The 26,766-nt window shown below is 39.2% G+C and overlaps 1 long non-coding RNA gene across 1 annotated transcript in view; it reads left to right on the top strand.

Annotated features, from left to right (window-relative positions):
• The window catches only part of LOC140534529 (uncharacterized), a 769,311-nt gene that overhangs the window by 553,715 nt on the left and 188,830 nt on the right, over positions 1-26,766 (top strand). The window contains exon 11 of the long non-coding RNA XR_011977353.1: positions 14,809-14,900. This is a non-coding gene — a long non-coding RNA (uncharacterized lncRNA). The remainder of the gene's footprint in view (positions 1-14,808; positions 14,901-26,766) is intronic.

The raw sequence follows: 26,766 nt of genomic DNA on the forward strand, positions 1-26,766 counted from the left end.
CTGCTTTTGAAAGCATTCTTCTCCTCCTTGGCTTTTTGAACCTCTTTTGCCAATTGGGTTAGCCTATTTTTCAAGGTGTTATTTTCTTCAGCATTTTTTTGGGTCTCCTTTAGCAGGGTGTTTACTTGTTTTTCATGTTTCGCTTGCATGTCTCTCATTGCTCTTCCCAGTTTTTCCTCCACCTCTCTAATTTGATTTTCAAAATTCTTTTTGAGCTCTTCTAAGGCCTGAGCCCACTGAGTAGGCTGGGATACAGAAGCCTTTACTTCTGTGTCTTTCCCTGATGGTAAGCATTGCTCTTCCTCATCAGTAAGGAAGGGAGGAAATACCTGTTCACCAAGAAAGTAGCGTTCTATAGTCTTATTTTTTTTTCCCTTTTCTGGGCATTTTCCCAGCCAGTGACTTGACTTCTGAATATTCTCTTCACACCCACTTCACCTCCAGATCCTACCAGCCAGAACTTGGGGTCTGAGATTCAAATGCTGCTTCCCAGCCTCAGGGCTTTGGGTGGGGGCAGGGCTGCTATTCAGTGTGAGATTAAGTTCAGGTTCTCAGGTGGGGGCAGGGCTGCCTCAGGGGCTCAGTTCCCTCAGGGGCTTTATGCAGAGACCTTCAACAATGAATCTGGGCTCCTGCCTGCTTGGGGAGCCCTGGTCTGCTCCCGCCTCTGCTGCTGCCTCCCAAGGGGGCCTGAGTTACTGGGGCACCCCACTCCCCTCTCGACCCGCCAAAGAGACCCTCTCACTGACCCTTGTCACCTGTTGGTGGAGGGACCTGCGCGGCCACTGGAGATTCCATCCCTGAAGGCTGCTCAGATTGGCTCCTCTCAGTGCTGCGAGGCTGAAGCAGGGCTGTGCTCTGCTCCCAGTCTAGTGCGCGAAGGACCTTTTGCGAGAGGTTTTCTGGCTCTCTGGAACAGAAATCTCCTCCACTCCGTTGTTCTGTGGCTTCTGCTGCTTCAGAATTTGTTGGCAGTTGTTTTTTACAGATATTTTATGGGCTGTGGGTTCTGAGCTAGCGCATATGCGTCTTTCTACTCTGCCATCTTGGCTCTGCCCCTAAATAAATTTTTAAAAAAGAAATGCATTTGTTTTAATCTCTTATAGTAAAGCATAGGTTTGATACTATTGCTATACGGTGATAATCACCCAAAGTTTTGATCTCAGAACCAATTTTATACTCCTATCAATTATTCAGGTTTTTGTGGAGTATGTCTGTCCACATATTAGAAATGAAAATATCTCTGTATTGTTATGAAATTTTCTTGCAGACACCCTGAAAGACTTCAAGAGTCTCATGGGTCCTTAGACCATACTTTCTGAACTGTTCCTGTACAGAATTCCCTGTAATGAACTTCCTTTTACCAATGCAGCTCATCCACTTGCTATGAGCGTTAATGTGCTATACAGTATCCTGGAGTACTGAAATGTCAAGCATTTTATCGATACTGCAGAGCCAGGCCATCTCTTTGCCTCTGGTGCTGATTCTCTATTCACACCATATTACCTCTCAGTAAAGTGTTTTTGGAACCAAAATGTGGAAGATGACGGGATTAGTTTCTTCTGACTTCCTTGATTTAATTGAAACTATGATGTACAATAGCTCATTTGTTTACTATGTAGTGATTTTCTTTCTTCTTTTTAAGTTATAATAATATTGTTGTAAGTTAGTGGATTTTTGACTAAAAGTAGTCAGGGCATATTAATGTGATTGTTAATAAGCTGATCAACCAGTAAGCATGTATCAGCCATCTACTATGTTCCAGGGACTGTGGACACAGAAATGAAACCATACCCACTTAGAAAGAGTTTACATATTGTTGGTAGAGACAATGTGTACATATATACAAAATTTAAATGCAAAGTAATTAGGAATTGGTAGTTAGGAGAGGCCAGGGAAAGTTTCCTATAGATGGAGATGCATGAATGGTTCTCATGGTTGTTAACACTTCATTTTCACAGAAGACCAATGATATCATGAAAGTTATGTCTTCACATGGGCATGAGTTCGATTTAAGTGGGGCAGAGTAGTCAACCTTACTCTCTCCTCCAGAGTCATCCAAATCCAGTGGCAAGACAAGAGCCACAATGACTGGGAATTGCCCAGGATGCAATGAGTCTCATTGACCTTTCTAAAACTGAGCCATTTCCTAGGTCTTAGTTTGTCTTCATGTTGAAGAAAGGAAGAGATTCCATGAGTGGAAAAGGGTGTGTGGAGAAGGAGGAGAAAAGAGAAGATGCATTCCCTGCAAGTGAACCTGGGGAAGGGAGAATGCCATCCTGGCTTGGGGAAACAAAAACAAAACACAAATAGTCCCTGCTCTTGAGGAGTTTAAATTCTATTGACAACAGGTACATATAAACAAAACAAAAACAAGTTATTCCTGGTAAGCATCTCAAATGCACAAAAAACAACTTCAGGGCAGATTAATTCTTTTAATTCACACCAAGTCATTAGGAGAATTATTCATGCTCCCAGCATGGTGCCACACTTCTCTGCATGTATAAATGCAAGCAGAGAATAATAGACAGATGAAAATATCAAGGAGGAAAAATCAACAATTAAAAAACTTCCAACTTTAACTTTGCTTTCAATTAAACAACTGAGGAGGTGAACTAGTGTTAAGGTAAATTTTGGTTCATTTTCAATTAAAAGAGGCAAATTTATTTTGGTCTCTCAATTATTGGGAAAGGTCTGTTGGAATTCTTTAGAAATTGTATGTATTTTTTAATAGTTTATTATGTAAAAAATTATGCCTCTTTGCAATGAAAAACAGGTACTATATGAAAGCAGACATAGTCTCTTTTTTCTGCAACATAAAAGTCCAAGGATCATAGGTTTCCTCTTTCTAGCAACAAACAGAATGGATTAAATAAATGTCTTTTAATTCTAGGATATGCTTTGTTACTGGTATATGAGGAAGGGAAAAATTGATTTTGAAAATATTTATCCCTTGAGCCACCCTCACTCCTTCAAGGGAACTACTCTATTGTGTGCTCTGTCTCACCTTCCCTGTGTTATTCCTTCCTGAGCCCCTCTGAATGAGGAGGAAAGAGGAAAATGGGAATATGGAGATGTGTTTTCCTTTTGATCTAGGCTTTGATCAGCATATTTATAAGCAGGCAGGGAGTAGCTTCTGAGACATGCAGATTGAGGCATCTCTGCCATTGACGGGTTCTGTGCCAAAACATCTAACAGGATGGCAGAAGAAGAAGGGGGAAAAAGTCACAGAAGGACCTCCATTTTTATGCAGGGACTAAATCAGACAACCAGTCAACAACTATTTATTGGGTAGCCACAGGGTATGTAATTTTGAACACTACCCTATGCATGTGCCACATCTCACTTACAACTCAGGCTTGCCAACCAAGAAATTTAAGTGTGGTTAAGTGTTCCATACTGGTGAAAGGGGCTTTATTTATTATCCTTGATCCAGAAATTGGCATTCAGTCTTGTGCCTCAAAGAGTCATTCCTGGTGTGTCACTCAAACAGGTGATGTGGCTGTTTGCTCTCACACAGAGAGACAACACATCTGCCCTTTCTTCTGGGACAGCCTTTTTCCATGTTTGTTCCCAAGGCAAACTGGAAGGCCACTTTTCTAGAAAGAATGGCACTCAGTGTGGGCTTTGGATCAGGAGATGTTGTCCATCTCTAATTGGATTTAGAACTGATTTCTTTCTTTTCATTTTTTTGCATCCCCAAAGAGCTCAGAATGCTTAGCCAACTTAGCTGTTATGGTTATTAACTCTCAAAACTAGGATTGTATTTCTGCCAGGTCAGGTCACGAATCCTAGGATGGTCTTGTTGCCATGATGTCTGAGCCTTCTTTGTGTCTCACTGCCCTGCTTAGTCTCCCCTCTAACTCCTCCTTTCCTCTCCTCTCTCCTCTTGCTTCCACAGTTGTGGGCAGTGCATATGAAACCATTGGACTGGGTGTGTAATTCTTTCCTTTTTTCATGAACTAGCTGTGTGACTTTGGGCAAGTCACTTAAACATTGAGGATTTGGCTTTCTCATCTCTCAAATTAAGATGTCAAATTGTGTGATCTGAGGAGTTTTCCAACCCTAAAATTCTATGTTGTAATTCTAGTTCCAACCATACATTCATAATAGTTGCCTTCTCTCCTTTCCTCAGTTTGTTCACCTCCAAATTGAAGGGATTGGACTAACAGACCTCGTAAAATTGTAGAATCTTGCAGCTGGAAAGAATGTTAGGCAAGAGGATAGCCAATCCAACCTTTATCTCTAAATTCCCTTTCAGGTCTAAATCCTGTGACTACATGTAAAAAAGGAGGAAGGGTATTTGGGAGGAAGCATAAGAAGTGAAGAAAGAAAGGAAGGGAGAGGGAAGGAGGAAGGAAAAAGGGAAGAAGAGAGGAAGGGAAGAAAGTAAAAAGGAAGGGAGGAACGAAGGAAGGGAAAAGAAAGGAAAGATGAAGGAAACAAAAGAGGAAGGAAGGGAAGAAAAAAGATGAAAAGAAAGAAGGAAAAAGTGGAAATAAAGAAGATTCAGAAACTAAAGAAGGTAGTTATATTCTTGGAATAGTGAGAAGTTCAAGCAGTTTCCATTTCATACAGTAGGAGTAGCCTGAAAATAAGAAATGGTGTATACTGGTCATTGTTGATTGGATTCTCTCTCTCTCTCTCTCTCTCTCTCTCTCTCTCTCTCTCTCTCTCTCTCTCTCTCTCTCTTTCTCTCTCTCTCTCTCTCTCTCTCTCTTCCCCCCCCTCCATCTCCACTTGGGGCTATTGGAGATATAGCTCCTGAGAAGAACTGTTTTCTCCCCCTAAGGGACCATTGACTCCAACTGGTTATTCTAGTGATTGTCCAAAAAGGATAAAAACCTTCCTTTTCACAGAATTTTACCTCCTAACCTTAAGGGAATGGAAGACTATAACAAATTATCTTTGATGGACTGCAGGCAAGGTTGATTCCCACTAACATCAAATCTACCATAATTTCTTTCTAATGTTCAAACTGATCTTCTAGAAGAAAAAAAGAAGACCCAGACCCCTCCACAAATCTCTCAGATTCTCAAGAATCACATTGCTTAGAGATGTAATGTCAGCTACCTCCTGTGCTTGGCATTCTGCCAGAAGCCCCTGGGTCCTGGTTTTATTACATGTTATGTTTGTGAGATGTGGTCTGTGCATAATCTGAACCTGCCAGCTGCAATCAAGAATAACCTTGATTTAAATCAAAACACCTCAGATGGACTAAACTTCCCCGAATAGTGGGAGGTTCAGAGAAAGGCAATAAAATGGAAGTCCTGGAGTGAGAAATGAGTTGAATTTGAGAACCCCCTACACATATGGAACTTGTGAGGACATAGACGAATGATGTTCCCAAACAGGAGAAAGTTACCTTCTGTGCGTCCTCTATATTATAGCAAAGTGACTTAAATAATGGGATATCGAGTAGGTACATCGGAAATGTGCCAGGCACACCTACTTTGTTGAAACAACAATCATGTTCAAAGTGACCATTTAGAGAAGTGGGTGGGTACTGCTCCCATGTGAATGGCACTGGGACAAATACACTGTAAACCTTGTAGGAAATGCAGATTCCGTAACGGCTGACTCATTTTACAGATTAGAAATATGGAAGTATGGGGTAATGGAAAGGATATTAAATTTGGGGTTAGGAGAAACTTAGTTCAAACTCCATGTTAGCCTTTTTGCTGACTGTGGGTCAGAGACAAGTCACTTAACTTCTCTAAATGGGGTCTTGTCATCTGTAAAATAGGCATAATATTAGTGGTAGTATCTACCTCATAGGGTTGTTGTGAAGACCAATGCAAGGAAAGCACACTGAAAAGTATAAAGTTCTATTTTAATGTGAGTTATTAGCAGCAGCAGCAGCAGCTGCTGCAGCAGCAGCTAGGTGATACCATAGTGCATAGAGAACCAGGTCTAAAATCAAGAAGACTCATCTTCCTGAATTCAAATCCATCTTCAGACGTTTACTAACTGTGTGACCCTGGCCACCATTTGCCTCAGTTTCCTCATTGGGAAAATGAGCTGCATAAAGAAATGTGAAACCGTTCCAGTGTCCTTGCCAAGGAAACCCCAAATGGGGTCATGAAGAGTCCAACACAACTGAATAAAAGTAGCATTGTTATTACCTTATCAATATCTTGGGTGTAGGTTGGGGGAAAGTGAGGTAAGTGTAAAAAGGTCAGAGAGAAGAGAGAACTAAATGTGGGTAAGCTTTATAGAACCAGCACAATGGTAGATGTTGACTGGATGAAGGAAGCAGCAGATGTTGCCTGTAGCCCTACTTAGGTCATCAACCTCTCTGCCACCCTGAGGCTGTCTGTGTAAGCAGCACATCAAATCAGGAAGAGTCAAGGTCTTTGACCTGATGTCCCAAATTCATCCTTCAGTTGTTGTTAAGCTCATTGTTGAGTAAGAGCTAGGCAAGACCTCATGGAGGTCAAGTTGTGTAACTATGAGGTGTCTGGTTTCAGAGCTAGTTTTCCCTGTTGGTCTTTACTTCTCCTCCTCCATTTGTATGGAGGTACAACAATCTTGTACATTGCTTGGGTTGTGCTGTGTGCTACCTGAGGTTTCAGTAAAAAAAGAACACCAGAGAGTCTAACAATCATCTTGTGCCACACAATCCATGACAGTCTTACCCTTGGCTATCCCTACACATTTCTCTCATTTCCCATCAACGTCCCCTTCATTCGTATAGCCTCTTCTCTATCGTGGGTCCTCCTCACCTCTTCCCTTGGCTATCACAGTTGCCTTCTTTTACTTTTCTTTTGCTCACTAGTATTTTATTTTTTCCAATTACATATAAAGACAGTTTTCAATATTCACTTTTATAAAATTTTGTGTTCCAAATTTTTTCTCTGTCCCCAAGATGACATGCTATCTGACATAGGCTATACATGTACAATCATATTAAATATTCCCTCCTTAGTCATGTTGCAAAAGAAATATCAGGATAAAAGGAGAAAACTACAAGAAAGAAAAAAAGTGAAAATAATATGCTTCAATCTGCATTCAGACTCCATAGTTCTTTTGCTGTATGTGGGTAACGTTTTCTATCATAAATCTTTTGGAATTATCTTGGATTGCTGTATTGCTGAGAAGAGCTAAGTTATTCATAGTTGATCATCGCACAATGTTGCTGTCACTGTGCATAGTGTTCTGGTTCTTCTCATTTCACTCAGCATCAATTCATGTAAATTTTTCCAGGTTTTTCTGAAATCTACCTGCTCATCGTTTCTTCTGGAACAAAAGTATTCCATTACATTCATATACCACGACTTGTTCAACCATTCTGCAGTTAAGGAAATTCTCCCAATTTCTAATTCTTTGCCACTACACAAAGAGCTGCCAAAAATATTTTTGTTCATGTAGGTTTTTACCCTTGTTTATGATCTCTTTGTAATACAGATCTGGTATTGCTGGATCAAAGAGAATGCACAGTTTGATTGCCCTTTGGGCACAGTTCCAAATTGCTCTCCAAAATGGTTGGATCATTTAACAACTCCACCAACAGTGTATTAGTGTTCCAGTTTTCCCACATCTTCAACATTAATCATTTTCCTTTTCTGTCATATTAGCCAATCTTATAGGTGTGAGTTGTTTTGATTTGCATTTCTCTAATCAATAGGATTTAGAGTATTTTTTCATAACTGGATAGTCATATATAGCTATATAGATAGCTTTAATTTCTTCACCTGAAAAATGTCTGCTTATATCCTTTGACCATTTATCAACTGGGGATGTAACTGCCTTGTATTTCAGTAAGGCTTCTTACCTTCGGTTATATCTTCAATTGTCAGTCTTTCCCTTGACATACCAGGCTGTTTCACCTACCTATTCAGTAAACTCTAGTGGCTCCCTAATAAAAGTCCTCTGACTGTCATTTAAAGCTGACCCCATTCAAAACATTACCTCTTCCTGTCCTCATCTTTTTACATTTACTCCCCTCCATGCACTCTACAATCCAGGTATTCTGGCCATCTGGCTGTTTCTCATTCATGACACTCCACTTCCAAAATCTGTAGCTTGACACTCCACCATTCCACATACCTGAATGTTCTCCCCTCTTGCTTTGGCTTTCTTCATGATTCATCTCAAATCCTACCTTCTATAGAAAACCTTTCCCATTCTTCCCCCCTAAATGCCTTCTCTCTCAGATTACATTCAATCTACTCTCTATATATTTAGTGGAGGAAGCTAGGTGGTGCAAAGGATAGAATGTCTGACCTGGAATCAAGAATACTCATTTTTCTGAGTTGAAATTCAGTCTCAGACACTTATTAGCTGTGTGACCCTGAACAAGTGACTTCACCCTGTTTGCCTCAAATTCCTCATCTGTAAAATGAGCCAGAGAAGAAAATGGCTAACCACTTCAGTATCTCTGCAAAGAAAACTCCAGATAGGGTCATCAAGAGTCAGATATGACAGAACAACGGAAATATACTTAATCAACACAGAGTTATATACTTGGTATCTCTCCTGATTAGAATCTGGGCTATTATAGGGGAGGAACCTTGCTTTTTGCCCTTATTGGTATCCACAATGCTTAGCTCATCATAGGACCAGCTGAGTACTTGATATTCCTCCATATACCTGTCCGAGATTGTGGGACCTTGTTGGTTTTGGACACCCAACAGAATATATCACATGGATAATATCATTTTAGCATATGCTTTTACCTCTAATTCACATTTATTGAACACTGTGAGATCCACAAAATGTTCTATTTCTAATTATCAGTGGTATTCAGACTTTGATTTTTAAGAGTAGTACAACACTTGCAAAGTAGTTTGGGGTCTTTCAACTTCAATGTGCTATGGGGAGGACTTGGAATGAATCCCAAAGAGAGAATAAAAAGTGATTAAAGCTTTCAGAAATAGGCCGATGAGGAAATGTTAAAAAGAACTGTGTTTATTTAGCCTAGGGATGAGAATCCTGGGATGAGGGAAAACTTAATCACAGTCTTTAAGGGGGGTAAAGGGATTTTATATATGAATACTATTAAAACTCTTTCTCTAGTCTCATGTAAGACATTTCAATACAATTCTAGGAATAACCTCAACTTTAGGAATGTGGAATTTCTCCCTTTTAAAAAGTAAAACGTTTGCTTTTTGTTTTTTTTCTGAAATTGTTGGCAAGAATTATTGCCCCATTTAGGGGAAAGGAACATATTGTCTCTTAAGAACTATTCTTGTCCTAAGGTGAAGTAAATGGTTGGTGTTGTTTTTATTTTATTTTTTTTTATTTAACTTTATTTTATTTTGGTGAGCAACCTGGGGGAAAACAAGGCTTAGCCTTGTCTGTCAGGAAACCACATTCTGCAAACAAATGACCCATTTGGGGGTCATGAGTCCTTGAAAGTGCCCCCTTTAAATATGTCTTTTTTAATCTGATTTTTCCCAAACTCATTTTTTTTGTTAGCTGTTCAAGTAGCTTCCTTAAGCCCTTTGAGAAACTTCAAGAAGGTAGACACCCTAATTAAACTTCCACAAGGGATTGTCTGACCTCCTCTCCATGCTCTTTCATTCTGCCTTAGTGCAGCGTTTTCACATAACCAACACACAAGGTCAGAGGGAAAAAAGACCTCAGTGAGATAGCTAGGAATATGCTTCTCCTCTGCAAGATTTTTGTTTTAAAGAACTAGACATTTTTTCCCTCTCACATAGGCTATTTGCAATCTGGAACCAAGATATTTTTGCTGCAAAAAAGCTCAACATTTGCCATGTTCTTTTCCCTAAGGAGATCTGAATCATCCCTTACCTGGCCACTGTTACCAAAAGGAGCAGTCTCTAACACTTTAGAAATGCGAACCTATAGGAGTATTATAAAAGGAACACACACACCCCTACACATATGTATCCTATGTTATATATTATAGGGATAACATAAAGGAGATTTATGTGTCATGTATTGTTATATAGATCATATTAATGAAATCATATCATATACGTCACATCACATCATGTTACATGTTATCTTAAATTTTGCAGTTGTTCAATTCTTCTTCAATCATGTCCAACTCTTCATGACCTCATTTGGGGTTTTCTTGGCCAAGATACTGGAGTGGTTTGCCATTTCCTTCTCCAGTTCATTTTACAGATGAGGAAACTGAGGCAAACAGTGAAGTGACTTGCCCAGAGTCACACAGCTATTAAGTGTCAGAGATCAAGTCTGAACTCAGGAAGACAAGTCTTCCTGGCTTCAGGCCTGGCACTCTATCCAAAGCACCACCTTCCTGTCCTTGTCTTATGTTACCTTATATACTATATTGTATATATTGCATTGTGTTACACATATTATACATTGTGTATATATAACACAATATAGTATAGAATATAAATTGTATTATATGATGTTATATTGTAATTATATTATATTTAATAACATTATATTGTATTATATCATATCATATGATATTGTTGGTTCCATTATGACAGGAACAGGGATAGGAACTTTATTGGTAAAGGGACCCCTCAGATGAAAAATCCTCTTCCATCCATGCACGTTGGTACTTTTCAGCCAGGTATAATCTTAGAACATCCATCAGAGCCCTGGAGGGTGAGAGACTTACTCAGAGTCTCACATGGCCAGTAGATATTAGTTTATGGTTCTCTCATCATGGTACCTCCCAGTATTGAAACTCCTTCCATGTATGCTGATCACAACTCATCTTTAACCCATGATCACTGGTTTTAAGCAGAAGTCCTCTAGTCCAACAGGTGAGTTTAAGAAACTGAGTGACTTGCCCATTAGTCACACAGCCAAGTCAGTGTTCAGCACAAGACTTGGATCCAAGTCTTCCTGACAATAAGTCCCATGTTCTATTTCTTAAACATTACTTCATGTTGCTCTAAGGGGGTTGTCTGAGGTGAGAATACCATTCTTTTCCCTGAAAACTTTGCAGATAAACTATGAAGTACCTTTGGGAATGGGAGAACTTGATAATGATACTCATTATAAAATCCTTTAGTGAAGCAGGGGCATGGAGGTGGTAGTGTGTTGGGGGGGGTGGTGTTGGAACTTAACTGGGGCAATAGGTGTGTCAATACACTCTTAAACTGTTGGAGAGAATCATTAGCTTTAGTGTCCAAGGCCCTGGATTCAGATCCTCCCTACTGATCAGTTAACTTCTCTTGTCCTCAGTTTCTTCATCTGTAAATTGGGAAAGTGGGATTAGATGAGCTCTGATGTCCCTTGAAGCTCTAAATCTTTAATCCTGACATCCCACAGCCCTCATGAAGTCATTTAACATCTCTAGATCACCATTGCTTCATCTATAAAATGGGAGTGTCAGACTAGATGGCTTCTAAGTTCTCTTCCAACTCTAGATCTATTCCCAGATTCAATTACAATGGGGAAATCACTTCATCTTGTAAGACCTCAGTTATCTTGTCTAGATAAAGGGCAAATCACGTAATCTCACTAGACTTCAGTTTCTTTGTGTGGAAAATGAGGGAGGATAGATGGTTTCTAGGTCCCATTCAGCTATAGATCTGTGGTCCGAGGATCCTAAATAAAGTTTGAAGAAATAGAATGCTAGCAAATGTCCTGATCCTTCAGGCCCCTCCCCACCCCCTTTCCTCTACAAAATATAAACAATCTATGTGTCCCAAGGCAACAACTCATTTACTCCCAATTATGGCAAATGAGATCTTAAACACACACACACTCACTCTCTCCCTCTCCCTCTCCCTCTCCCTCTCCCTCTCCCTCTCCCTCCCTCTCCCTCCCTCCCTCCCTCTCTCTCTCTCTCTCTCTCTCTCTCTCTCTCTCACTCTCTCTCTCTCTCTCTCTCTCTCTCTCTCTCTCTCTCTCTCTCTCTCTCTCTCTCTCTCTCCCTCTCCCTCCCTCTCCCTCTCCCTCTCTCTCTCCCTCTCTCTCCCTCTCTCTCTCCCTCTCTCTCCCTCCCTCTCTCTCTCTCTCTCTCTCTCTCTCTCTCTCTCTCGCTCTCGCTCTCGCTCTCGCTCTCGCTCTCTCTCACCACAACACAGTGCTATTTCTGTTTGCATTATTTTAATTACCAAAGAGTCAGAGCCTCTATTTCAGAAGCCAGGCCGAATATTTAAATCCTCAGATTGTCTTGGCTACATTCAAAGAGTCACTGGGCTGTAAAATACTCTCTTTTCAAATCCTCTTGTTTTAGACTATTAGCTAGAGCAGAGATCCACAATGATTTGCCCTTTTCTGATACCAAGCAAAAAGAAACATTTCATTATCAGCCTAGTATGAGAAGCAAAAAAAAAACACCCCCAAATCCCCCCAAAAAACCCATAAACAAAAAAAAAAAACCACCTTTTCATCAGTCTTGTGACAAATATTCTATTTGATTTTTTTTCTTGCTTCTTTCCATTCTCAGGCAAAGGTCTACTTTTATTGAAAAAAAAAAAGGTTGTCATCTTTTCTCCCTGGAATAATGGCATGCATGCATTTTGTTGTTGTTGTTCTAAGATGACATATCATGTTCACAGCAAAACTTCTCTATGGAAGTCGAGATATAGCCTGAGTTTTCAAATTACACGAAAATTGAAGCAGGTTCCTGATGATTTCTCTTGCTTCTTGTAAAATAGCATCAAAGAAAGCTTTTGGTGCCATTGGAATGAGCATGCTGGAAGTTCATGTAGTCCCAGGCCCTGGAATCTTGCTCTGGTTCCAGTCTTGATACAACATAGAGCACTTTATGGTTACAGAATACAGCGTCTCCCATAAGTACATTGGAGCTGCAAGCAGAAGTCTCTTGAAGCCTAACTCAGAGCAAGCATTAGAATGTATAATGCTTGAGTGTACAATGTCAATCACAAATATGATTACCCCTATTTTCTGTAGGAAGGTATTAAGACTCAGGGAAGTTAATTAACTCTCCATTTTTTTGTTTGCATTTTGTGGAGTAAGAAAAGTGACTCAGAGAGTTTAGTTGTGGCCTGCAAGTATTTTTAGCCTTATTTTACAGATGAGGAAAATACAATTCAGAGAGGCTGAAGGCAATCATATCACTAAGTTAGAATATTATAACGTAGAGATGAGGTGGAAAGGAAGCTCACATTTAGTACTCTAGGCCCTCAGAAGACTAAATGATATGGGAATTTCTAGTTTTATAATTGAAAAAAAATTTAGAGGCCATCTCTTCCAACTCTCACATCTTAGAGATGAGGAACAAATTACCTGAGGTCATACAGGTCCTAAGTACAAATTTGTGATTTGAACCCAGCTCCTAGGACTAACTTCAGTGTCCTTTATACTGGATTAGAAGGGATGATTTTCTTTAGTTTTCTTATTATTACAGATAGGAAAAGGTTTGAGGTCCTGACTACTCACTTTATCTTTTGGGGATGGATGACTTAACACTGTTTGAATTTTTTAAAAATATGATATACGTATGATAAGTATTTCTTTTGCTGTTCAGTCATTTTCATTCATGTTCAGTTAGTCAGGACCCCATCTGGTGTTTTCTTGGCAAAGATGTTGGAATGGTTTGTCATTTCCTTCTCCAGTTCATTTTATACATGAGGAAACTAAGGCAGAGTTAAGTGACTAGTAGTTAACATTATATAGCACCTACAAGCACTTTATAAATATCATCTCATTTTATTGTTGTGTGGATTGTCATGCTATCCTCATTTTACAGATGAAGAAACTGAGGCAAACAGGATTAAGTGACTAATCACTAACCTTTCTGTAACATCTGGTTATTTGCAAGTATTTTACAAACATTTTCTTATTTTATCCTCACAACCACCTTGGGAGGCAGATGTTATTAATATCCTCATTTTAAAGATGAGTGTGTGGGGGGGAAATCATGAAACCCCTTACTCAAATTGACTGCTCAGAGGCATCTCAAAGAAAAAACAGGAAATCTCCTTTATTCAGTTCTCGCGAGAAACCCAGAGGCCCCTTCACCAGTGAAGCTGGAGTAGGGAGGCGCCTTACAGAAGCAGAATAGCAATTTATATAGACCCTGACGTGAAAATCCCCCTCCCACCACTGACCATTGTTCTCATTGGCTGAGAAGTAAGGTCTTACATTCTAGGATCGAAATCTAACCAATCCATTTTGAAACCTGGTTCAAATTTCCCACTCCTGGATGTTACAAAGCTCGCGGAAATACACATCATTATATGCAAATTAGGCATTGAGGAGTTAGAGAGTCATATCCAATCATTGATCCTAAAGCAATACATAGCCTTAAATGGAAATCACCAAACTCTGGGAGAATGGAACCTGGGGCCTAAGGTCTCCTCCACTCCAGGGAGAAGACTCCACATTCCTGAGAAGTCTTCACTAAATCTGTTCCCATTCATGAGGAAACTAAGGCAGAGAGAGATTAAGTGACTTGCTCAGGTTCATAAATCTGGGATGAGTCTGAGACAGTATTTGAACTCAAGTCTTTCTGATTCCAAATCCACCACTCTATCCACTGTGTCACCTAGCTGCCCTAGATATTTCTCAGATAGAAAAATTATTCAGTTTCACAAAAATGAAAATGAATTCCCAGCTTAAGATGGAGAAAGTAAGAATAACAATTTTTTTCTTCTTTTTTTAAAAACCATATTTGCTGAAAAAAGTTTCAAAGGAGGGGTAGGACCTTGTCTTGGGGGGGATAGAATTGGGATAGCTAAGAAGAGAGAAGGCTGAGGTGCTTGATTTTTTGTTTCTGTCTTCTCTGCAAAGGACAGTGACTTTTACAGTGGAAATGACGCAATAACAGTGACTGACAGGGAGATGATACCCATGAAAAATAAAGAGATAAGAAACCAGCGCTAGCTGCCTTTGAGGAATTCCAGTGCCCAGACTCATATGAACTTTCTCCTCCAGATCTGAAAGAACTAAAAATGTGATTGCTGAGCCATGATAGCTACAAATCCAAAGATTGTGAAGATTCTCTTGTGGAGGTGGAAAGCCTACAGGTATGGAACATCTTATTTTCAGACTTTTTCGGTATATTTGATCAATTGTACTGACTTTTTTCTTTTTCTCTACCAAAAAAATGTTATATGGAATGCTTCTTAGGGAAGGAAAACTTTTTATGATGTAAAAACAAACTATAAAAATAGAAAATATATTAAAAAGAAAGACTCCAGAAAATGGGAAATGTACTGAAGAACCAGAGAAGGGTAGCAGCATTTTCAGAAAAGAAAAGAGAATAGACTCTGCATATTCTAGGAGAGTGAGTTTGAGTTTGACTCTTGAGTAAAATTCTAGAGTAGCTCATGAAAACGATGGTTGATGAACATCTGGAAAGGAAGCCATGATCAAAAAGAACCAAGATGGCTTCTCCAAGAACAAATCTCACCAGACTAGCCTCATTCTCTTTTTGGATAGGATTTCACTCAATGGGTGAAAGCTGAGGGTAGAGTTTACCTAGATTTTAGCCAAAATTTTGATCCAATATCTCTTCCTCAACTCTAGTGACTCCCTATTACTTCAATGGTCAAATATAAATTTCTCTTTGGCTTTTAAAGCTCTTTATAATCTGGCCTAGTCTGACCTTTTCAGTGTTAGCCCCCTCCATATTTTCTGAGATCCACTGACACTACCCTGTTCACTTTTTCCTCATATATGGCACCATCTCCCACCTCTGCGCATTTTCCCTGACTGTCCCCCATGGTTAAAATGCTCTCCCTCCTAATCCCAGCCTTCTGGTTTCCCTGGTTTCCTTTGAGCCTCAGCTTAAAGTCCTACCTTCTACAAGAAGCCTTCTGTAGTTCTGAATCCTGGTACTTTCTGTCTAATTTCAGCAGTGTGATAGATATGTGTGTGATATATAGATGTATGTGTGCACATATGTATACACATGTATACATACACATATGTATATATGCACACATGTGGTCATATGAACAATATACTTATACTATGTGTGTATATTATAATATTGTATTATATTATAACATTATAATATGTGTATATTATAACATTGTAATATATGTACATATTATAACATTATAATGTATGTATATTATAATATTGTAAAATGTGTCTATATTATAACACTATAATATATATTATAATATATGACAGTATAGAAAATAATATATAATAATACAAAATATAATAGCCATAACACATACTAATTTTATTAAATATAAGACAATATAGAAAATATAATTGTATCTAAAATATTATATAAGAATTAATTATATAAATATTACATGGATATTAGTTGTTATGAAATTAATTCTTACATATTTATTTCTAAATAAAACAATATATAAATAATATGTTTATTATATATTATATATTATATTATATATTTATAATATAATTAGCTTTGATATAATATAGTATATGATATATTCGTATATAACAGGTATTAGTATATATTGTTGTAATATATTATAACAATATGTATACATATTATTTGCACATAGTTCTTAGTATGTTGTCTTCCATTTTGCACATAGTTCTTTGTATGTTGTCTTCCCTTTTAGATTGTGAGCTTTAGACTTGAGAGCAAGGACTTTTTTTTGCCTTACTTTGCATCCCCAGCACTTAGCACTATACCTGGTCCATGGTGAGCAGTTTAATAATGCCTGTTAACTCAACTTGGTTACTATTCTTGTGAAGAATATGCAAAAATATAGATTAGACATCACACAATCATATGGATTCAGAACTAGTTGGATGGCGACACTCAGAGGAGTCATCAGTTGTTCAGTGCTAAAGTGGCAAGAATGAGGTTTTGGTAGGGTATCCCAGAGATCTGTACTTGACTTATGATGTGGATTTTTTTTTTTATCAGTATCTTGGATAAAGACAGATAGAGAATGATATACTCATCACATTTGCAGATGCCATAAAACTGGGAGGTTAGCTAGTCCAGTAGATGATATAGGCTGGATGCAAAGGGATATGGATGACAGACTAGAACATTTGACTGCTTCCAATAACATGAAATTAAAGACACAAGTAATAGGATTATGAGCTTTATAGTCTGGGGTTGCAAAAAAGTCCTGCATTGTCAGTCCTTCTTCTAGATGAGAAAGCTAATGTGATCTTGACTCTTTGGGATCTCACTCATCTTGATTCTGTAGACTACACAATGAGAAGAAAAGGTGCAAGGGGGACATGATAGCTGTAGCCGTAGGAAGGAAGGACTTATAGGGTTTAGTTCCCAAGGGCAGAAATTGGGAGCAGTGGATCAGAGCTATGAAGAAGCATGTTTATTGTTGATGGGAGGAAGTAACAACTACTTCCTAACAATTAGAGCTGTTTGGAAAAGCTATGTAGAAAAGAAATGGGTTCCACCTCCCTGGAGGTCTCCAAGTAGAGGCTGGATGACCCTTTTAGGAGGGATTTCTTTTCATGCATGGATTTCATTAGATGGTTGCCGAGATCCCTTCCAACTCTCAAATTCTGTGATTTTGTGATTCCTCCACAAAATTTCTATGCTGGTACTTCATTATGGAAAAATAGTGATCTTGGCTTCTCAAAGGCTTTGTCAGGGGAACACAAACTCTTGTGGGTTTTAATCTACTTGGGAAGGCTTTGGAAATGTTCTCAGTAACAGGTGACTGACTGGTAGTTATATTCTGAAGACCAGCCTAGCTTAGTACAGAGAGATTCATAATTGTGCTAATTACTTGTCTGTGGCCTTTTATAAAACAAAGAAAAATATAAAATGACTCTTAGATTTGTGTGGCTCCATGATCACCTGTAGTGATAATAGTAGTGTAGGGAAAAAATGGACAGAAGGGAGCTAAGAATCAAAGTTCTTACACCATTTATAGGTATACTCAGTTAATTTTTTAAAATCACATGCATTAAAACAGTGCTTTGTACCAGGCACTGTTCTAGACACTGGGAATAAGAACTAAACTCTGAGTTTCATTGGTCCTAGGAACTCCCAGATGAGAGAGACAGAGTCAGAGACACAAATAGACAGAGACAGAGAGAAAAGTGACAAGAGTTGTAGATTATTTGGCAATCTTTTTTACTAGAGATAATTTCCATACCAAAATTTCCAAAAAGTGATAACGTCACAGGTTTAGAACAACAACAAAGCCATGTATGATGTTTCATATGTATATATGTGTATATACATATATACACACATATATGTAGATAGCTATACACATGCATATATATATACACATGTACATATATACATACACATACAAATATACACATATATATCTATATACATGCAAACATATTTATATGTATGTGTACATATATATAGATACACACACGTATTCCCTAAAAACTTAAGAATTTTAGATTTTAAAGAGCTTCAGCATCAAGTCTAATCTAACCCCCCAAAAGGAATCTCTGCTGCTATTACTATATGTAAAGGCTTTATCAGATAGGATAGGAATCAGTACTGCTCTTCATCTACAGTTTATATTAATAGATGTGTTGTTTCTAAAATGATGTCCAATAAGTTTCAGAAGTTAGAGCTTCAGAGGCATCAGAATCCCCTAAAATCTTCATGGTTAAAAATAGGATGACTAAATTAACATTTCCTTTCTGAGCCAGTCAGTATTGGCTCTCTGGCTTGGGAGGACATGCAATTGAATTATGTGGTGATGTTGGCTGTTTATTAAGTACCTTTGCTCACATAGTGTTGCGTGATATGAAATTAACCATAGGACGTGTTTCTTTCCATATGGGGTATTGGTGAGGTTAATCTGTGGGTAATCCACATGGAGAGGTAGAGTGAGACAGAATTTGGCATCCAAAGACCTCAGTTCAAATCTTGATGCTTCCCCATATGACTTTGGGGAAGTCCCTTCACTTCTCTCACCCTCAGTTTGTTCGTCTGTAAAAATGAGGGGCTTAGGATATCACAGATCTTCAAGTTTCCTTCCATCTCTAAATGCATTATCCTAGGACTAGTTGAACTTTGAAGTCTCCCCTAGCTTTCTTTCTGTGATATTTTCACAAGTTTGTTGTTGTTTAGTTGTTTTCAGTCAGGTCCAACTCTTTGTGTCCTCCTTTGAGGTTTTCTTGCAAAGATACTGGAGTGGTTTGTTGTTTCTTTCTCTGGATCAATTTCTAAATGTGGAACTAAGGCCAACAGGGTTAAGTGATTTGCCCAGGGTCACACAGCTAGTAAGTATCTGAAGCTGGATTTGAACTCAGGTCTTCCTGACTCCAGACCTTGTACTCTATCCACTGTGCCACAGACAAAGATGTGCATCATCAAATGCTGAATACTCTTGCTAAACCTATAGGTATCACTCTACCTATCTCTCTCCATTGGATAGAAGAATATTGCCACATGTTACTAGTGATGATTTCTGTATGAGACTTGGCAGAAAGACACCATCCTGAAAATACCTAACCAGAAAAGGAAGTGAGTTGGTTCAATCTGACATGTATTTATTAAGTGCTCCTTAGTATGAGGGACTAGATACAAAATGAAAGTCTCCACAACATCCTGGCTATAAAAAGAGCTTACAGATTATGTTAGTTAAATGTATAAATATATAAGTAAATCAAATATAAATAAATTGTTTGGTGAGATGAGAATAATATTTGGGCAGAATAGGGGGAAGGGTTATCAAGAAAGGCTTCCCACAAGAGGTAACCTCTTTGTTGATCCTTAAAGAAAGCTCAGAGTTCAGAAACATAAGGAGATGTGTCTTCCAGGTATAAAGGATGGACCTTCCAGAGGTCCAGAAGATAGAGTGCCAAGTTCAAGGAACTTCCTCCTCCTATAAAGTCAGCAAATTGAAATAGATGGCTTCTACGGTCCCTTCCAAACCTTTGATTCTAGGAAGCATTGTTACTGATGGTGGTCATGGTAGTATTGGTGATGTTGGTGGGCCTTCATTTGCAAAGAACACCAATGACATCATAAGGGTGATGTCTTGACTTTCACATGAAATGAATTTAAATGAGGTGGAGATGTGCAAAGTTGTCAACCAGTGAATCATAGATTGACAACCTAAGGGCTATGCTGATAACTAAAATATTAAGAGACATAGAGGAATGTCTCCAATACATTGGGTGAAAGATCTAGGGAGGATTTAAGGTTGGATGGAGAAAAGAGCTGTATAGGAGAGCAGGGAATGAATACAAGAAGATATGTGCATGGATGCCATGAACTGTTACTTCATGTCCTGAGACTGGTAGGATATTAGTGAGGCCATAATCACTGAAGTATCCAAATACAGGATGGGAAATGGCATTCCATTTCTTCTGTGGTTTTGCATGTGTATGCGTACATTGCTCTTTTAGGCAAAACTATAACTGTACTTTCTAGTTTATTTCCAGATATTGTCTCTGGGCTGTGGTCTTCAGAATAGGCTAAGCCATACTTGATGATCTCAGATCTGGAAGAAGCCCCCATTGGGTCCCTGACTTGGTTTCATCTAACCATGTAACTATATATATATGTTATATACATAAAACCTATGTGCATGTATTTGTGTATATATATATATATATATATATATATATATATATATATATATATATATACACACATACATATAGGGTATGAGGTGACATTGCTCTTGAAATTTCATATCGGGGTCTTCAGAACTTTTGAGAAAAGTAGTTGAAGAGTTGAGATAAGTTATTATAACTTTTTTATGCTTTATACTAACTTTCTTTTTCACCAAGAAGGTTCTTTTCCTCTGAATCTCATTTGATCCTTCCTTTGTTGTATCCCCTGTAGAACTGTTAGATAAAACCAATACAAAGTGGTTTGGATTTGGAGAGTTTTTTTTGAAAAAGCTCATAACACTGAAACAATTGTACTTTCCAAAAGTAACCTTCTGACATTGTGGAATGAGGCTGACTCAGTCTCTGAAAGAACAATGATAAAGCAAACAGAGAGTCCCAGATTCTTGGACCTGCAAAGAATCCTAGAAATCTGACAACATTAGCATGTCAGGGGGCCTTAGAAGCAATAGCTAGGATATCGATCAAGACCTCCAAAGGGCCAAACCAACCTTTGTAAATCCAAGACATTTCTTCTATTCTTTCACAAATTCCTAGAATCTGAGTAAGAGCTGGAGGGAATTGAGAGGTCATTGAGTCCAACCCACTTTGTGACTGATGGATCCACATTCAACCACACCAGATACTCTAAGCTCTTTTCCTCTTTGAAAAACAGATAATTAATTCAAAAGTGGAAAAGGAAAGTGAGTAAGCTGGTTCTCACAGCAGAAAAATACTCTCAACTAAAAATAATAAGAGTTGAGCTTCTTGAGGGCAGGAACACTTTTTCTTGGGTCTTTGCAGCCCCAGGCAGTTGTTTAATCAGATCTGATTTTTTGTGACTGCATTTGGGGTTTTCTTGGCAAAGATACCATTTCCTTCTCCAACTCATTTTATACATGAGGAAATGGAAGTAAGCAGGGTGAAGTGACTTGCCCAGAGTCACACAGAGAGCTAGGTCACATTTGAACTTAAGTCTTCCTGATTCCAAGGCCAGTGCTCTATCCACTGCACCATTTACAGATTCTCCAGGCTGCTCATAATTGGAGCTTAATGAATGCTTATGATTGATGATGAAATTATTAGGGAAATAGTTAGAATTTTAAAGAATAGTTATAATTAGTGATAACTTTCTCTGAGGGTAGGTGGGTTTTCTCCAAAGACTCTCACATCACATGCCCTACTTTTCCTGTAATGTAGCCAGCAGCACCTGAGGAGCCAGGAGCCCTCAAACTCACAAGATTGCCACTCAGTCACCTATAACTAAGGAAAGAAACAGAAAAGATTCTTTTCCATATCCTTGTCTGACCCCTTTGATGGGGTACAAGCCCAAGTCAAGACCTTTTTCCCTTGGATCAGGAGGGCTTTGGTCACATTTGTCTGAAGGGCCCTGGAAAGTCTGGCCTTGGGGGAAGGGGAGGGCTCCTTGGATTCCTCTTCCATTTCTCCCAGGCCAGATACTCCCTATATTCTATTTAACATTCTTTTGATATTCCTCCCTTGGATCCTATTACCAGCCACACCCATCAGGATTCTCCCTGGGTTTGATCTATGGAGACCATCCCTGGGACTCCAGACTATGTGGGGACCCCTGGATGCTTCCCTCAGTCTTTATCTGTATTTAAGTTCCATCTTGCCTCTAAGAAGGTACTCAGATTCAATCCAGCTCAGACTCTGTCTAGCTGAGATTCTATCTGGCCCACTTGTGAATACAAGCATTACAAATGCTTAGGCTCCTTGAGAGTCAACCCAGTATGGCAAATCTTAAATAAACTTTGTTTTTCTTTGGCTTTAAGAAGACTTGTGTCCAATTCATTTGAGCAGGACCTGGTGTATTGGTATTTTGGGGTCCCCAACACCCAAACTTCAACACACTGACCCCCTTTCCTCTCCAGTCAGAGACTGTACTCCACATTGGACTCATCAGCAGGAACCAAGTTCAGTCTGGAGAGAGCTTGCCTACCTAAAAAACAAGTCCCATACTGACAAAAACTAATGGTTTGAAGATAAACAAAACAAAACATCTTTCTTGACTCAAATCATCTCTTCTCAGTGTAAAAGGAAATAAAATACTTCAAAAGTCTTCCAGTAAATGAGTTTAGAAGTAGGTGTTAGCATTTATTATAGCAGAACTAGTGACTTGAAATGAAATAGCATTTAATTAATCTTTAGAATATAAGCTCCCTGGGGGTGGAGCCAAGATGACGGACTACAAAGACACACTTACACAGGGTCTCCTCCAACAGCCCATAAAACACATGTAGAGAGGGACTCTCAACAAATTCTAGAGCAGCAGAAGTGGAGAACAACAGAGTGGAGGAGATTTCTAGCCCATGGTGACCTGAGAGGCCCATGGAAACTTCAGTTGCACTGGAGACAGAGCCCAGTGCGGAGCCCAGCCCAGCCTTGGCCAAGCAGCAGCACCGCGCGCACGAGGAGACTCTGGGAGGAGGACACCTTGGGGGCAGAATCTCCAGTCCCAGCAGAGGATCCTCAGATCCCTCAACCCACAGGTGCCAAAGGTCAGTAACGGGGTTTTATCAGCTGTCCAGGAAAGGAAAAGGGCCTTCCCATAGCACCAGCAGCAGGCAGTGGCCACAGAGGCAGCACAGCAGCCCATATGGAAGCTCCATTGTTGGAGCGTAAAAACCCCTGGAGGCACTGAAGAGCTGAGTCTTACCTCAGCCCTGGGTGGAGGCTCTGGCCAAGCTGGTCCTTGTCTCAAACTGAATGGCGGCCCTGTCCATTCCCCTTATCTGAAAACCAGCCCCCAGTGCTGACTTAGCAGAACTGGAGGCCAGGTGGCTATGGAGAGGTAAATGCTAAGATTCTGGGCATAAAAATCCCTCTCTGCATCCAGACCAGTATATGCTTGATCATGCCACCTCAAAGGAAATGCGATCTCACAGATTCCCAGAGTATACCCTACTCTTGACAAAGGACCCAAAAGTCAAGTAACTGGTTGGGAAAATGCCCAAAAAAGGGGAAAAAAATAAGACCATAGAAGGTTACTTTCTTGGTGAACAGAGATCTCCTCCCATCCTTTCAGATGAGGAAGAACAATGCTTACCATCAGGGAAAGACACAGAAGTCAAGGCTTCTGTATCCCACACATCCAAAATAAATATTCAATGGGCTCAGGCCATGGAAGAGCTCAAAAAGGAATTTGAAAATCAAGTTAGAGAGGTGGAGGAAAAACTGGGAAGAGAAATGAGAGAGATGCAAAAAAAGTATGAAAAGCAGGTCAACACCTTGCTAAAGGAGACCCCAAAAATACTGAAGAAAATAACACCTTGAAAAATAGGCTAACTCAATTGGCAAAAGAGGTTCAAAAAGCCAATGAGGAGAAGAATGCTTTAAAAAGCAGAATTAGTCAAATGAAAAAGGAGGTCCAAAAGCTCACCAAAGAAAATAGTTCTTTCAAAATTAGAATGGAACAGGTGGAGGCTAATGACTTTATGAGAAACCAAGAAATCACAAAACAAAATCAAAAGAATGAAAAAATGGAAGATAATGTGAAATATCTCATTGGAAAAACAACTGACCTGGAAAATAGATCCAGGAGAGACAATTTAAAAATTATGGGCCTACCTGAAAGCCATGATCAAAAAAAGAGCCTAGATATCATCTTTCATGAAATTATCAAGGAAAACTGCCCTGAGATTCTAGAACCAGAGGACAAAATAAATATTGAAAGAATCCACCAATCACCTCCTGAAAGAGTTCCAAAAAGAGAAAGTCCTAGGAACATTGTGGCTAAATTCCAGAGTTCCCTGGTCAAGGAGAAAATATTGCAAGCAGCTGGAAAGAAACAATTCAAGTGTTGTGGAAATACAATCAGGATAACACAAGATCTGGCAGCTTCTACATTAAGGGATCGAAGGGCATGGAATATCATATTCCAGAAGTCAAAGGAACTAGGACTAAAACCAAGAATCACTTACTCAGCAAAATTGAGTATAATACTTCAGGGGGAAAATTGGTCTTTCAATGAAACAGAGGACTTTCAAGCATTCTTGATGAAAAGACCAGAACTGAATAGAAAATTTGACTTTCAAACACAAGAATGAAGAGAAGCATGAAAAGGTAAGCAGCAAAGAGAAGTCATAGGGGACTTACTAAAGTTGAATCGTTTACATTCCTACACGGAAAGACAATATTTGTAACTCTTGAAACTATTCAGTATCTGGGTAGTTGGTGGGATTACACACACACACACACACCCACACCCACCCACACACACACACACACACACACACACAGAGCACAGAAGGAATTGAATAGGATGGCAACATATCTTAAAAAAAGATGTAGCTCAGGTGTCATCATCTATATGAAGCCTTTTCTGTTCACCCCAATTGCTAGGACTCTCTTTCCCAAACTCCATTATATTTATTTACTTTGTATACATATGTTTTTACTCATTTTCTATGTGTACTGGACACACACACATATACATACATACATATATACACACCACATATCCATATGTCCTTGGAGCCTGCCCCTTGCCAGCAGGAATTATTTTCTCTGTATTTGCATTGCCAGCACTTGGAGAGTACCAGGAACATACTGAGTGCTAATAATAAATAATAAATACTTGTTGATTGGTGGAAAAAAAAATAATATAAGCTCCCTGAGGACAGGCATATGGTATGTGTGTGTGTTCATCCTTTGTTGACGAAGAAGATGCCATCAGACAAATGATGACATGACTTGCACTTGACTTTGTTTTTTGAGTGAAGAAGGGCTGTGCATGTCACCAGCCTCACTTCTTCTTCCACAGCTATCTTAATCCAGTGACCAGATGTATATTAGGATGACTAGAGATGACCCAGGATGAGGCAGTTGGGGTTAAGTGACTTGCCCAAGGTCACACAGTTAGTGAGTAGATGGTACAGTGGATAGAGCACCAGTGCAGGAGTCAGGAAGACCTGAGAGTATATATAGTAAGTTCTTAATAAATGCTTATGTATTGATGGATTAAAGTTGATGCCTTCACTCCTCACATGGAGAAGATGATAAAGCAAATCAGGGGGAAGGGAGGGGATGTCTTGTTTGTTTGTCTAATGCTGGCCTTACAAAGACTCTAGCTGGGAGCTTTATTGAAGGAGAAAAGAATCTGACCCAGAATTTAAATCCGATTTCTCAGTGGGACAGCATTTCTGGCCACCAAAAGGAAGAAAATACCTAGGCCACATAAAATTTCATTTTGTTATATAGCACCCCTTTTTGGCAGATCATGCCAGTTCTTAGTTTCTTTAAGGGAATGGTTTTCTTCTTTCAGGTACAATTCAGATCAGAAAGAGCATCGGATCATTAAACTTCCCCTACCCTTCGTAGCAGTGAGGTGAGGACCTACTTGGGCAGAATACTGTATACATTATCAGATAAAGTGTCTGTCCCCAAATGTTTTTATTTTCCTTTGTCACTAGAGAGGAGTTAGTTCTCTGATTGGGAATAACTGTAATATAAAAAAAACAAAATAAACAAACAAAAAAACCCAGCTAGGTGGCACCATAATGCATAGAGCCCCAGGACGAGAATCACAAAGACTCATCTTCCTGAGTTCTCATATGGCCTTGGACACTTACTTGCTATGTGACCTTGGGCAAGTCACTTAATCCTGTTTGCCTCAGTTTTCTCATCTGTAAAAAATGAAATCTCCATTGGAAACTGCCAATGCAAATGGAAATGGCAAACCACACCAGTATCTTTGCCAAGGAAATCCCAAATGGAGTCACCAAGCATCAGAAGGGACTGAAACAATTGAATGACAACCACTAAAAAACATAAATGAATATGTGTTGTTAAAAATGATTAGAATAGATTTCAATAGTGAAAACCATAATCCTACGGGCTCTGACTACCTTCCAGTCCTCTAGAACCGCATTTGAAATGATTCAGGCATTTTCCTGCTCACTTATGATTTTTCTAAACTTTAATCTACCCTTTCTATGACAGTAGACTAATGGAAGTGGGGCCTGTCACATCGGAAGTCTTCATTATGGCATAAATTTATCAGTCAGCTGTTCTCCTTTAACCCTTTCACACCAGCATCTGATTTTCCTCTGAATGATTGATTTTTTCCTGGATGATTGATTTTCCCAGCAACCTACCACCCTCATTTGAAAGGAAATATAACCTGAAGCATAAAGAGGATCCCAAAACGTGTGATAATTGAGCAACATCCCTGAGACAGATTATAAATTGTGTTGTCTCTCCTAGGCAGTTGCAGGTTTTTGTTGTCGTCTCTTACTGTAAATCTCTTTCTCTTTTCCTTCTCCCCCTCTTTCTCCCCCAATAGAAGAAGCCAGGCCATGCACGGTGATTTCCTTATCTAAGGGGACCAGATGTTTACTGAAGGTTGAAACTTCTCTC

The sequence above is a fragment of the Notamacropus eugenii genome, chromosome 3, assembly GCF_028372415.1.
Source record: "Notamacropus eugenii isolate mMacEug1 chromosome 3, mMacEug1.pri_v2, whole genome shotgun sequence".
Classification (NCBI taxonomy): Eukaryota; Metazoa; Chordata; class Mammalia; order Diprotodontia; family Macropodidae; genus Notamacropus; species Notamacropus eugenii.